At 39.6% G+C, this 13,475-nt stretch overlaps 1 pseudogene; it reads left to right on the top strand.

Annotated features, from left to right (window-relative positions):
* Window positions 1–960: 960 nt before the first annotated feature.
* On the top strand, window positions 961–12,785 carry LOC108412357 (annotated as a pseudogene).
* Window positions 12,786–13,475: the final 690 nt, after the last annotated feature.

The following is a 13,475-nucleotide window of genomic DNA, read 5'->3' as shown; positions in this document are numbered from 1 at the left end:
CTCTCACCCACCTTTGGGTGGGCCTGTGATACCGTGGCTGTGCTCCTGAGTATATACTGCACTATTTCATCTTAATCTCGTGAATGGAGAAAAGTGAATCTTTCTGAAACTGAAGGTCAGGTCCTCGATTTCCTCATACTTAGTTATGGCCAAGTCGAGTAATCTAAGGTAAAATAAATGGTCTATAAGCATTTTACAATGCTGCTATGTCAGTGTGCTTTAGCTTAAGACACTTGACAGTTTAGGTAAACCTGCTGGTGTTGTTTTTCCTCGACTAATTGTAGGCTTTGATGGGGTAGGATGAAAACTGCACTATGATAAGCAATAGGCTATGGCTTGATGTCAAGACATAGCACACTCAGAAATGTATAAAATGTATCCTGACACAAGTGTGTGCTGTATGGAATGCTTTAACTTTCCGTGTGCATGCAGTGTGAGTGTGTCAGAGCTTGTAATGGTTACAGGATTTTTTTACATATCAAGTACCTGTCACCTATTTTGTAAGATAATCTGTCAATGTCATTAAAGTAATATTAATTTTTTAAATAAAAGTTTGAATTTATTTGGCTACACTACTTAATTAAATGCTGTCTTATATATTACTGATTACTTGGCAGTCTACCTGCACACTACATTCTCTGATTGATTGATTTTAACAAGTGACATTGCTTTTCTTCTTGTGTTCATTGGCACATGGCATTTGCTTGATGTTTGAAACCAGGTATTGTGCTTGGATTGGGGGAAACAAGCTTATTTAAAGGCCAAAATAAATGCCACAGTTTCACAAACTACAGATCTTTGCTGAAAACTTACTCTGTGTTAATTTACAACAGTTTCAATTTTAATACTATTTTTAGACCGGCATTTAAACAGGTTGTGTTGTTCCTGTTCTCCCACATTCCTTCTCTTAGTGGTTTGCATGTAGTTCTTCAGCATGTTACCCGCAAACACATTCACGACATGGCGTTCTCGGTGTGTTGTCTGTGTTTCTGTGTGATCTGGGTGGCTGTAATGTTTGGAGCGGGGGTCCACTGTGATGATACGGACTCCCTATTAGGGGCATATGCACCTGGAGATATCATCATTGGGATTCTGGGATCAGTTCACTCCAATGTAAAAGACCTTCAGACACGGATTAGCCCAGATAAATATACCTGCACAGAGTAAGTGAGAAAGCTTAGTGTATTTTTTAATGCCAATGCTGATTAGAATTCATTGTAACCTGCTGAGCTTCTTTCTCTTTTCCAGCTTTGATCTAATATCATTTGTAGAGTCTTTAGCTGTAATTCACACCATCGAAACAATCAATGACTCTGGATTCCTTCCTGGGATTCGGCTTGGATATCTGATGTGTGATCCATGTGCATACGGCACCAAAGCCTTACAGTGTGTGGAGCACATGCTTTCCATTAACACGTGCCTTCCCATGCTTCCTGACTACTTAAACTTTTATTCACCAGTGAAGGCATTCTTGGGAGAGAGATACTCCGAGTTGTCCATCCCTGTGGCCAAACTGCTCAGCCTCTACATGATTCCTCAGGTAAAACAATACTGATTAGGAGTCTAAGATTAACAGGGTACTACAGTATAGCCAGAAACTATATGACGTGACGTCTTGATCATGAAGATTATCTTTTCAAATACAGAGTCCATGTTATGTAATTTAACATTGAATGTTAACAGCAATACTTCAAGAAGCCAGCTGTAATAGCCACGTTTTTTGTGTTGTCCGTATTTCTAAATGATGGCCATCAAATCAGACTTAAAACTAAAGATCCTCTTATTTCTAGTAAGAAAATATTTATGGAAGCAACACATCAACATGTGTTGTATATTATGAAATAAGCCTGACCTAATCCTTTGCTTATGCTGTCCTTAGCCTCACTAAAGCACAGGTTTGAGTTTGAGGTCCAACCTGACAACATATAGCACAGATAGGCCCTTAGGTAGTGTTCAGCTCCCGCATTGATAGTTAGAGTTATATATTAAACATATTACATAACAAGCAAAGCAACAAATTATGCAATGGAAAAGTATTTGGTAAAGAGTAACAATGCATAACAAAAAGCATGGAGATATCAACAAAAACTTCAGTTCTTCTTTCAAATCAGGGGTTCCCAAACCCAATCCTCTGAATAAGGACAACATTTGGTCACCCATTGTTGTATATTGCAGTCACTCCATGACTTTCTTTAACGTTTTTGTCATATAACAATGAACATATGATAACACAGCACAAAAACATTTGCTTTATGAGTACTTTTTGGCCACCAGATTACCATCATAGTTCCTATTCAGCACCAATCCAGTGGTGCCTCTCTTCTCGTGCTGGGCCTCCCTGCTCCCTGCACACTGCACTATGTAGTAATTTAAATACTGGATCCTGCAGCCCAATGGTGCAAAATACAGTTAGGAAATAGTCATTTGGAACACCTGAGTGCCATAGTTACGCTCAATAAATCATGCACTATTTGTCTCTAAAGGCTAGAAATTTCATAACTAACACGCTATTTAGGGAGTATTCCATTTGGAATTTGCCAAGGTTTGAAATGACTTCTGACAAGCACGAACATTTGAAGCATATAATCTATTTAAGTGTCTTTTTTAGACTTTTAAACTGCCATGTTACAGTTAATCATACTGTAAGTACTTTCATTTAAGCCTGTGATATTGATGATGGAGTTGTTTAACTTGTGAGATATCTTTTTGCCTCTTAGCCAGCTGACCAACCCCTTAGTTTAAACAAAAAATGTGTTCTTACCTCATCAATAACCTAAGTGACCAATGTGAGCAGCATTAGAATCAAAGATTGTTCCATCAACAGTCCAAGGGTTTTTTTTGTGCTATGGAGTAGTAACATACAATTCATCTGTGTATATCATGGATTTTACAGTGGTTTCAAACACAGTGTTGAGATACATTAAAGAGCATACTGTTTTATTAATTAATTTCAGATACTGTATGTTCCATTTCACCTGTCTCATAACAGATAAGCTGTGCATCATCTGCACCGGCACTGAGTGACAAGTTACGTTATGCATCCTTCTTCCGTGTCATTCCAAGTGACATATACCAGACAAAGGCACTGACAAAGCTCATGTTACATTTTAACTGGAAGTGGTGTCAGTAGATGATGACTATGGAAACCTGGACCTGAAGAATTTTCTCCAAGATGCAGAGAAAGAAGATATATGTGTAGATTTCCAGGAAGTGTTACCAGACTATCTAAGTTTGCAAAATATAGAACAGCAAATTAAAGAGTTGGCTGATCATATTCGATCCTCCAGTGCCAAAGTTGTGCTACTTATCTTGAGACCAGACCTTGTGAAGATGCTGTTTGAAGAGATGATTAAGACAAATACTTCTCGAATTTGGATCGCCAGCGATGATTGGTCCACAACACATGATTTAATGAAGATGAGAGGCATAAACAAAGTGGGAGAAATCTTTGCCTTTAGCTTCTTCACAGGGAACATTCCAGGTTTTGAAGACTACCTCCAGAATCTGACAATAAGCCCTGGGCTGAGGAATGATTTCATCAGAGAGTACAAGCAAATGAGATTTAACTGCAGTCTGCAGTCAGAGCACATGTCCCATTTGGACTGCAATGTGACAGACCCCCAGGAGGCGAACGATGATTACCTGATTACTGCTGTACACCTGATGGAGGTCTACAGTCAGAGAATTGGAGTGTATGCCATAGCTAATGCAATCAGAAAACTTCTTCATTGTAACAACACTGCCTGCTCTGGAGATACCAACTTCATGCCATGGAAGGTAAAGTTTGCAAGCACACCATGCTACAAACAACTAATGCTGTATTCACATACTCCTGTGAATTAAAATAACTAAATAAAATAACTACAATCAAGTGAGGATAAGAAAATATAAGGTTATTTTTTATCTGTGGTATTGATCACTGAAAATAACAGACAAGGATCAAAACTGAACATTGATGCAAAATCTAAAAAATTACAACCCCAATTCCAGTGAAGTTGGGATGTTGTGTAAAACATAAATAAAAACAGAATACGATGATTTGCAAATCCTTTTCAACCCATATTCAACTGAATACACTACAAAGACGAGATATTTAATGTTCAAACGGATAAACTTTGTTGTTTTTTGCAAATATTCACTCATTTTGAATTTGATGCCTGCAACACGTTCCAAAGAAGTTGGGACAGGGGCGTGTTTACCACTGTGTTTCATCACCTTTCCTTTTAACAACACTCAATAAGCGTTTGGGAACTGAGGACACTGATTGTTGAAGCTTTGTAGGTGGAATTCTTTCCCATTCTTGATTGATGTACAACTTCAGAACTGCAGAATGTGGCTTGGCAATGTCTTGCTGAAATAAGCAGGACGTCCCTGAAAAAGACGCTGCTTGGATGGCAGCAGATGTTGCTCCAAAACCTGTATGTACCTTTCAGCATTAATGGGGTCTTCACAGATGTGCAGGTTACCCCTGCCATGGGCACTAACACCTCCCCACACCATCAGAGATGCTGGCTTTTGAACTTTGCGCTGAAAACAATCCGGACAGTCCTTTTCCTCTTTGGCCCGGAGGACACGACGTCCATGATTTCCAAAAACAGTGTGAAATGTGGACGCGTCAGACCACAGGACACTTTTCCACTCTGCGTCAGTCCATCTCAGATGAGCTCGGCCCAGAGAAGCCGGCGGCGTTTCTGGGTGGTGTTGATATGTGGCTTCGCTTTGCATGGCAGAGTTTTAACTTGCACTTGTAGATGAAGCAACGAAGTTCACTGACAGTGGTTTTCTGAAGTGTTCCTGATCCCATGTGGGAATATCCGTTACAGAATGATGTGGGTTTTTAATGCAGTGCCGCTTGAGGGGTCGAAGGTCACGGGCATTCAGTGCTGGTTTTCTGCCTTGCTGCTTACTTGCAGAGATTTCTCCAGATTCTCTGAATCTTTTGATGATATTATGGACTGTAGATGATGAAATCCCTAAATTCCTTGCAGTTGCACGTTGAGAAACGTTGCTCTTAAACTGTTGGACTATTTGCTCACGCAGTTGTTCACTAAGTGGTGAACCTCGTCCCGTCCTTGCTCGTGAACGACTGAGCCTTTCAGGGACGCTCCCTTTATACCCAATCATGACACTCACCTGTTTCCAATTAACCTGTTCACCTGTGGAATGTTCCAAACAGGTGTTTTTTGAGCATTCCTCAACTTTCCCAGTCTTTTGTTGCCCCTGTCCCAACTTCTTTGGAACGTGTTGCAGGCATCAAATTCAAAATGAGTGAATATTTGCAAAAAACAATAAAGTTTATCCATTTGAACATTAAATATCTCGTCTTTGTAGTGGATTCAGTTGAATACGGGTTGAAAAGAATTTGCAAATCATCGTATTCTGTTTTATGTTTTACACAACGTCCCAACTTCATTGGAATTGGGGTTGTAATTCAAGATTTTATGGCCACATCACACGTTTGAAACTACTACAAAAATACAGGGATAATAATAATAATAATAATAATAATAATAATAATAACTAAATGTGCATTTCCTGAAGGAACTGCAAGAGTGCTTGAAAAAGAGCTGCAAGTGTGCATGTGTTTGTGTGTGTGTGTTTCTGTGTAGGTGAACAACACCTCCTTAGGTATGTGTCTGTTTGTGTGTGTCTGTGTGGTGTGTGTGTGTGTGTGTGTGTGTGTGTGTGTGTGTGTGTGTGAGAGAGAGAGAGAGGGAGAGATGTATGTGTTTGATGTATGTGAGATGTATATGTCTGCATTTTGTGATAACCTGAGAACTCTCTGAACATGTATTTATGTAAGGTGAGATTGATGAGTAAATGAAATTGTGCAAATACATTTTTTTGTAATTGAAACTTCAGGTGTGTCACACTGAATGATCATCTGAATATTACAGCACAACACCTTTGACACTGTTGAACTCTGATGTCTTTATTGGCTTCTTATTAAAGTGAGATGAACAAATGTGATACTTCCAAAAAAGGAATGTGGAAAAACAGATCTGAGCATGAAAGAAGTTTATAGACTAGCTTATACAGTAAATTGAAACATAAGGATAGCTCACTACTAATGAGCTCGGAGTTGATGATGTTCAGGAACAGTATTATAAAGTGAAACTGTTGTGAAGATTTTGAGATGTGAAGTAAAAAGCTGAGACCTGGGACTTGACTTTGGCTCATTAAATACTCTAATACACCAGGGGAAATGGCTGGCTTCTCAGTGGCATAGTCACAAAGTCAAAGCTAACACTAAGGCACTCCTATGGTATGTGTCCAATAGGTCAGACACCCACTGAGATGCTTGTTGAAAGAGCTCTGATTACAGTTTATTCTAATTTAAGTCACATGAAAATAGCTTCTCCTTTAGTTCGTACCAGTAGCAGTTAGCTATATACTGGGATCCAAACATTAAAAGGAACCTGAAGCTTTTTAAAAACATCAGGGTTTTTTCCTGTTGCTCATAGGGAGTTTTTCCTTGCTATTGTCCCCTTTGGCTTGCTCACTGGGGCTTGTAGTCAGATTTCTGTAAAGCGTTTGTGACAACACCTGTTAAAGTGACAACACCTGTTAGAGACTTGAACTCTAGAAAATGGCTTGATATGTGAGGCTAATAAAACTTGTACCTGCTTATAGATGTACAGTGATTACTTGATGATATGTGGTAAGAGTATTTGATTAACTGTGTTCAGCAGTTTGTATTATAAATGATATGTATATTTCTTTATGTTTACACCTTTATTTTCCAGCTTGTGGATTTTCTTCGTAATCTGACATTTACCTTGGACAATGAGACATATTCCTTTAATCAATATGGTGATTTTGAAAATGGTTATGATCTCATAATGTGGAAAGTGAGTGGTGATGAAAGAATGCTTGATGTGGTGGGAAGATTTCTCATCAAGGATGGGGAACTTGAAGTTGATGAGCACAAACTCCCATGGCCCAACAATACGGTGAGAATTAAATAATGAGCCCCATTTAAATGAATGCATTAGGATTCTTTTAAAGCATTAGTTCCTTAGCCAAAAGGCTGATATATACTTCCACATCTGCATATCCCTGAACATGTGTGTAACGCGGAGCGATGAGGCGGACGCACGTGCGGAGGTAAGCGAATTTTAATAAGGGCAAATCCAGGGTCGTGGTCAAAACGGTCCAGGTTCATATAGCCAACACAGACATATTGGGGGACAGACGTGACATAAACCAGAATCAACAGAGACCAAGACATCAAACAAAGACCGGCGAACACAAGGGCCAAACACAAGGCTTAAATACACAGGGAAAATGAGGGTCAGGTGAAAACAATCAGGGCGGAGTTACAAAACCAAAACAAACGCACATGGAGGGGGAGGAGCCAATCGTGACAATGCGAAGGTTTTGTATCCAGACTTTTGACATCTGATGTCTGCCAACACACTTGAACCCCACACATTACATGAACCCCTTTTCAGCATGTTGATATGTGCATTTATGCAGATGTATACATCAAGCATAAGTAACATGCAGAGCCCTTGGACATTTCAACCAAAGAAAATCTCTGTCTTTATACTTAGGTGCCCTCTTCCAGGTGTTCAGATCCATGCCCCCCTGGCACAGAAAAGAATATATCTAAAATCTCCTGTTGTTACAACTGTGCTGACTGCAGAGATGGATACTATTCTGACAAGCAGGGTAAGTTATATATTTTATAAAGTGATTCCTCTCAGAGGTAATGTAACATTATTATCTCAAAAGCCTCACAAGTAGCTCAGCCTGACCAGGCATTGCTTGTGCTGGTGTAACGTTGTTCAGGTATGGAGTTTTTATTATTGGCACCAAAGTTTATTTCGATTATATAGATTGACCACTGATTCATGGAGTGGAAAGGATGCCATGCTTCATTTCTCCCTGTTAATACTATGCAGCACTACCCAGCTGAGGGTGTATGTTCTGTTTTTGGTCACATAGTCTGTGTGAAGCACTTACTTCCTCCCAGTGTGATGGCCTGTCCACTGACATTGGATGGACTTGATCCTTCGTCCGTGCAGTTGTAGGACTTCTCTAGCCACAAATTCTTTTGCTGCAAGCTTATAAAACTGAAAAAAGAAGTTCTCAGTGGCTTGTGCATTTATCAGCCTAATAATCCTGATATTTATACAACTACAATTTTTACATTTTTGGCCCAATCTAAGATCACGCCATAACAAAAAATGAGAGTGGGCTCTCTCCCCACACCTGCTGCCAGACCACGAGTACCATGGAAGTCAGAAAATGGCAGGTTTATTTACTTTAAAAGCTTAAAACACAAGTTGGGTTGATGACTTCAGGGATAAACACATGCCAATGTAACAAACAAAACAACTAATGATTACAAATCTAAAATAAACCTGAAAACAGAAAAAAAATAAGGGCTACCTGCTTTAAAACCAGGAGAAAACAAATGACACTCATCCCCTAGAGTGGTGTGAAGCAGAGGCTTGATGGCCTGCATGGAAAGACCAGCCAAGAGCGAGTTGCAGTAGTCCAGCCTTGAGATGACAAGTGACTGCATTAGCACTTGGGCGGCCATTCGGGTGGCGAAGGGTCAGATCCTACGGATGTTGTACAGGAGATATCTGCATGACCAAGTTAGGTTCGCAATGTGAGAGAATGATAACTGGCCATCCAGAGTCACACCAAGACTTCTTGCCTCTACAAACGGAACAATCAGAGAGTTCTCGAATGAGATGGCAAGATCATGATGAGGACCTGTAGTTGCAGGGATGAATATCAGCTCAGTCTTGCTAGGATTGAGACTTCAGGTGGTGAGCTGCCATCCATGAAGAGATATCAGTCAGACATGCTGAGATGTGACTGGAAACCTGTGTGTCAGAGCGTGAGAAAGAAAACATTAGTTGAGTATCAATCAGCATAACAGTGATAAGAGAAGCCATAAGAAGATATCACATCACCAAGAGAGCTAGTGTAAAGAGAAAAGAGAAGAGGACCGAGCACTGAGCCTTGTGGGACTCCAGTGGAGAGCCTGCATGGAGAGGATGTGAACCCTCTCCATGTTACCTGATAAGAGCGATCCTGCAGATAGGACTTGAACCACTCCCACACATAGCCAGTGATTCCAAGGTTGGTGAGGATGTCCAGAAGGATCATATGGTTGACTGTGTCAAAAGCTGCTGAGAGATCAAGGAGGATCGGGACAGATGACAGTTTGGCTGATCTGGCTAATTAGAGCTTCTCAGTCACTGCTATGAGGGCAGTTTTTGTTGAGTGCGCTGGTTTGAAGCCAGACTGGTTGGGGTCCTGGAGCTGGTTCTATGTGAGACAGACAGAAAGTTGATTATACACTGCATGTACAAAAATTTTTGAAAGGAAAGAAAGAAGTGATACCGGGTTTCTATAATTTTTTGACAGCTGGATAACAACCCAGTAAATCAGGTAATGCAAACATAATGTTAGACAAGCAGAAGGTCAGAGCTGTTCTTGACCTTATATGCTGAATGATGAAGCCGAGATGATATTCACCAATGGTTTTTTTGTGTAAAAACGTGTTAAGAAATTCCTCTATACTTTTGAAAATTAGTACTTCCTCTAAGAAGGACAAGTGGCTATGTCTGTTGGTTATCTCCAAGTATTGCACTACACTATTAAAGTGCTGTTTAAGTTATGGGCATTTGAGTTACTTAAAATATTGTTTAGCACTGTCGATTAGCTTGGAGCTAATTTTGTTTGAAGTGTTCTTATTCAGAATCTAGAAGTAGAAAACAGAAGCATAATAAATCCCTGGAATGTGGGTGAAATTTGCCTACTGAACTCAAATGCATAAAAGATTACAACTGCCATGAGCACCACAACTTCCATGAGTTACACCATAAGGTCTGGGAAATTACATGGCTAATATCAAAAAGTTACATTTGAAGACCCCAGTTGTTACCATCTGTGTCCTCATATAAGCAGGAACTAATAAATATTTTACATGTACTGATTCATGCAGCAGTTGATGACAGCATGTGAAATGACTTAATTACTGGCAGAACATTACACTCTAAAGGGTGGGCAGTATTATAAAGTGCTACTGACGTTCTCAACCTTTCACATATTACTACCCGAAAACCAAAGCCCAAGTAGTGTTGTCGTGTGTGTTATTGACAAAGCAGATTTGTACCTATCATGGGGATGTATGACTGTTTGATATTGAGAAAAAAAATCCTCTTTTCTTACTCTTGACAGATCAACCAGCTTGTCAGAAATGCCCAGAAGGCTCCTGGTCTCTTCCAGGGTCAAGGGAGTGTCAGAAATGGAAGATCTGGTTTTTGGAGTGGTCCGCAGCTTATTCCATTGTAGTGATGATTGGAACAGTAATAGGTGCTCTACTGCTGGTGTTCTCATTCATCTTTTACATCCTACACAGAGAAAAACCCATCATAAAGGGCATCTTAGTCATTTCATGTCTGATGAAATTTGGCCTGATGGTGAGTTTTGGAGGTGTAATACTTTTCTTAGGCAGCCCAAACATCCATGTTTGCAGAGCACAACAGACCATGTATGGTCTTGGGTTCACTCTCTGTGTGTCCTGCATTCTGGTTAAGGCCCTTCACATATTCTTAGAGTTAATGTCCTCTAATCCTGCAAAGCAGCACAAACTAAAAAAGTTTGATAAGCCCTTTGTCATCATAGGAGTCCTCACTGCTATTCAAGCTCTCATCTGCATCTTCTGGATGGTATTTGATCCTGTTAATGTTGAGGAGAAACAATCAAAAACTCTTACCATGAACCGTCTGTGCACTCAGGGCTCTATGTATGGCTTTGGTGCGATGCATGTCTACATTGCTTTACTAGCTGTGGTGTGTTTTGGATTGGCCTTCAAGGGGAGAGATGACGAGACTGATCCTATAGTCTTCAGCATGCTCATCCATCTGTTTGCCTGGCTTTGCTTTATTCCAGTCTTTATCACTCAATATGACTCACGCCCCATCGTCCAGATCTCTGGCATTATGGTCTCCAACTATGGAGTCATCTTCTGCCACTTCACCCCAAAATGGTTTAAGATTCTCTCAGCAAAGTCTGAGACATTGAGGTCAACAAAAACTGCAGTTGATCCTCTTAAAGATGACTCAGATTCTGGAGTAATTTGTAACATTTCAAGGAGCTCAAGAGAGACAATTTCAAATCTCAGCATGTTACAAACCCGATTTAGCTTTGCAGAGTCAGAAATATCCAGTTCTGATAATAAAAGTCTGCATCTGTCAGAAGTCAGTATTGCCTCATTAAGGCATCGGAGACCAAGAAGTCAAAGGCCGAGGAGTCTCTAGCTCCTCTGTCTATATCAGACATTTGCCAAATAAAGTGATATAAAACTTTATTTATGGGAATGTACCATAACCCTCTTAGTCCCATTGACCTGGACTGGAGTTGGGGAATGCTGCCATAGTTGACTGGACTACAGTGATATAAAGTGGAACAGCACCTTTAATGTTTTCAAAAATCCCGACCACCCATTATCAAAACATGCTTTATTGGTTGAGCATTGACTCCAATTTCTCAACCTCAAGGGGTACATTCATTCTCTTATTGTGATTGCCAGGCATTTCTCATGTACAGCTTTCCCTGCATGCACATTTTACCAGCATCTAAGCACCTCCCTTTAAAACCAGCACTTGCCTTTAAACCAAAATAAATTGCGTGGTAGATAATGTGAAGTGATAAAGCAGTTCCAGGTTTCTGAGTGAAATATGGTGTGAGACTAGTGCCAGTCACTCATGCTTTCAAATAAACAGGAGTTTGACCTCTTAAAAGCCCAGGATTATTACATACTAAGGCTTATTATTTGGTCATTTCAGGCATTTAATGCAAACTAGCTGAGCTGTTCTTAGGTTGTAGTGAAGAATTTTTCATTTCTCAAAAAAAAATCATTATATTTATTGTATTTAAGCTCATCTACTGTATGATTAAGGACACCTGCATTTATGAAAATATTTTTTTTTCTCACTCAAATGCAGTTCCAAAGAACTTGGAAAACTATGTGAAATGCTGATGAAAACACAAAGCAGCCGTTTGTTAATCTGTTCTGGGGTCTGTCTAAACCCCCACTTCCTCCAGAATTAACTGCCATGTTGTCAGGATAAGATTTTGTCTTATCATTATACATTAATCTATTTTATCATTTGGCCAACATTAGGGTGCACTACTGTTTAAGGCACATTGTCTTACAGTCTGACAATATGGTGGGTCAGTGCTGATATTCAGCTGTAACTGAACTGGATAGCTACAGATCTTTATTCAGTCTGGATTACTTGGTCATTTTTATCATTGTCTTTAATGAGCAAACCCACATTCTGTTCTATCCTCCAGTAAGCTGTGCAGGCAGGCTGTTTCACCTTCAGTCAGCAGATGGAGACATTTACTGTAAAACAGGACACTGAATTTCTCAGGATAATCGCGGCATTTTACTCTGACGAAACATAGAAAAGCACAGCTTTTTAGAATGAAGGTAGTCTGAGTTAATAGTGCTAAGAATACACTTAATAAACTAAAAACAAACGGATACTTTTAAGAACACCTTACATTATACATGTGGCAGTGTGGCCGTGTGATAAAGTTTGGCGTGGTGACAAGCGTTTCGTAACTCACATGTGAATTCCGGTAAAAGCAAAACCTGTTTTTGGCAGATGTTTGCAGTGATCATCTGTCATCATTAGATTTTCAGATAAATCTCTGACCAGAATGCAAAGCAACTTTCAGTCCTCAAAGATTTTACATCTTCAATACAATAATATTTGCTTAAGTTTGCTTTTGTGAGGTTGGTACTGATGAAGAGTTTTGTTCACTGTATTTGACTTTTTGTTCCAATAAAAATGTTTATTTGACTTGAACAAAAGTATCTGCCTGTTTCCACATGAGTTCATTTCTTTATTGACCTCAATAAACATTTTTACAGTCCATTTTTGATTATTCCAACATTTAAGTGAAGAATTTATATAAATCTTCCTATCATATTCACTGAGCAAAAAAGTCCTGACAAACAAAAACATCAGTTCTAGGAAATGCATTCATAACTGGTTGTTTGTGATAGTCTCTAAAAGCAACTTTTAGTTTCACTTCACTCAAAAACTAGTGCTTTCTGACATACCTGAAATATCATCCTTGAAGTGTCATCCTCGACAGTACCCTGTCATTTCAATCCCACATTAATAACATCACTCGATCTGCTTACTTTCACCTCAGAAATATTCATCGCTTGCGACCCTCTCTTTCCTCGGACACTACTGCTATTTTGGTTCATAGTCTTGTTACGTCACGCCTGGATTACTGTAATTCTCTCCTTTTTGGCCTCCCCCTAAAATCACTACACAAACTTCAAATGGTTCAGAACTCTGCTGCACGTATCATTACAAGAACTCCTTCTTTCCATCACATCACTCCTGTTTTGCATCAGCTGCACTGGCTCCCGGTTACTCAACGCATACAATACAAAATATTACTCCTTACTTTCAAAGCAA

Source organism: Pygocentrus nattereri, chromosome 4 (assembly GCF_015220715.1).
Source record: "Pygocentrus nattereri isolate fPygNat1 chromosome 4, fPygNat1.pri, whole genome shotgun sequence".
NCBI classification, from domain to species: domain Eukaryota; kingdom Metazoa; phylum Chordata; class Actinopteri; order Characiformes; family Serrasalmidae; genus Pygocentrus; species Pygocentrus nattereri.
The sequence above is the reverse complement of the archived record's forward strand: the minus strand, read 5'-3'. Positions and strand labels throughout refer to the sequence as shown.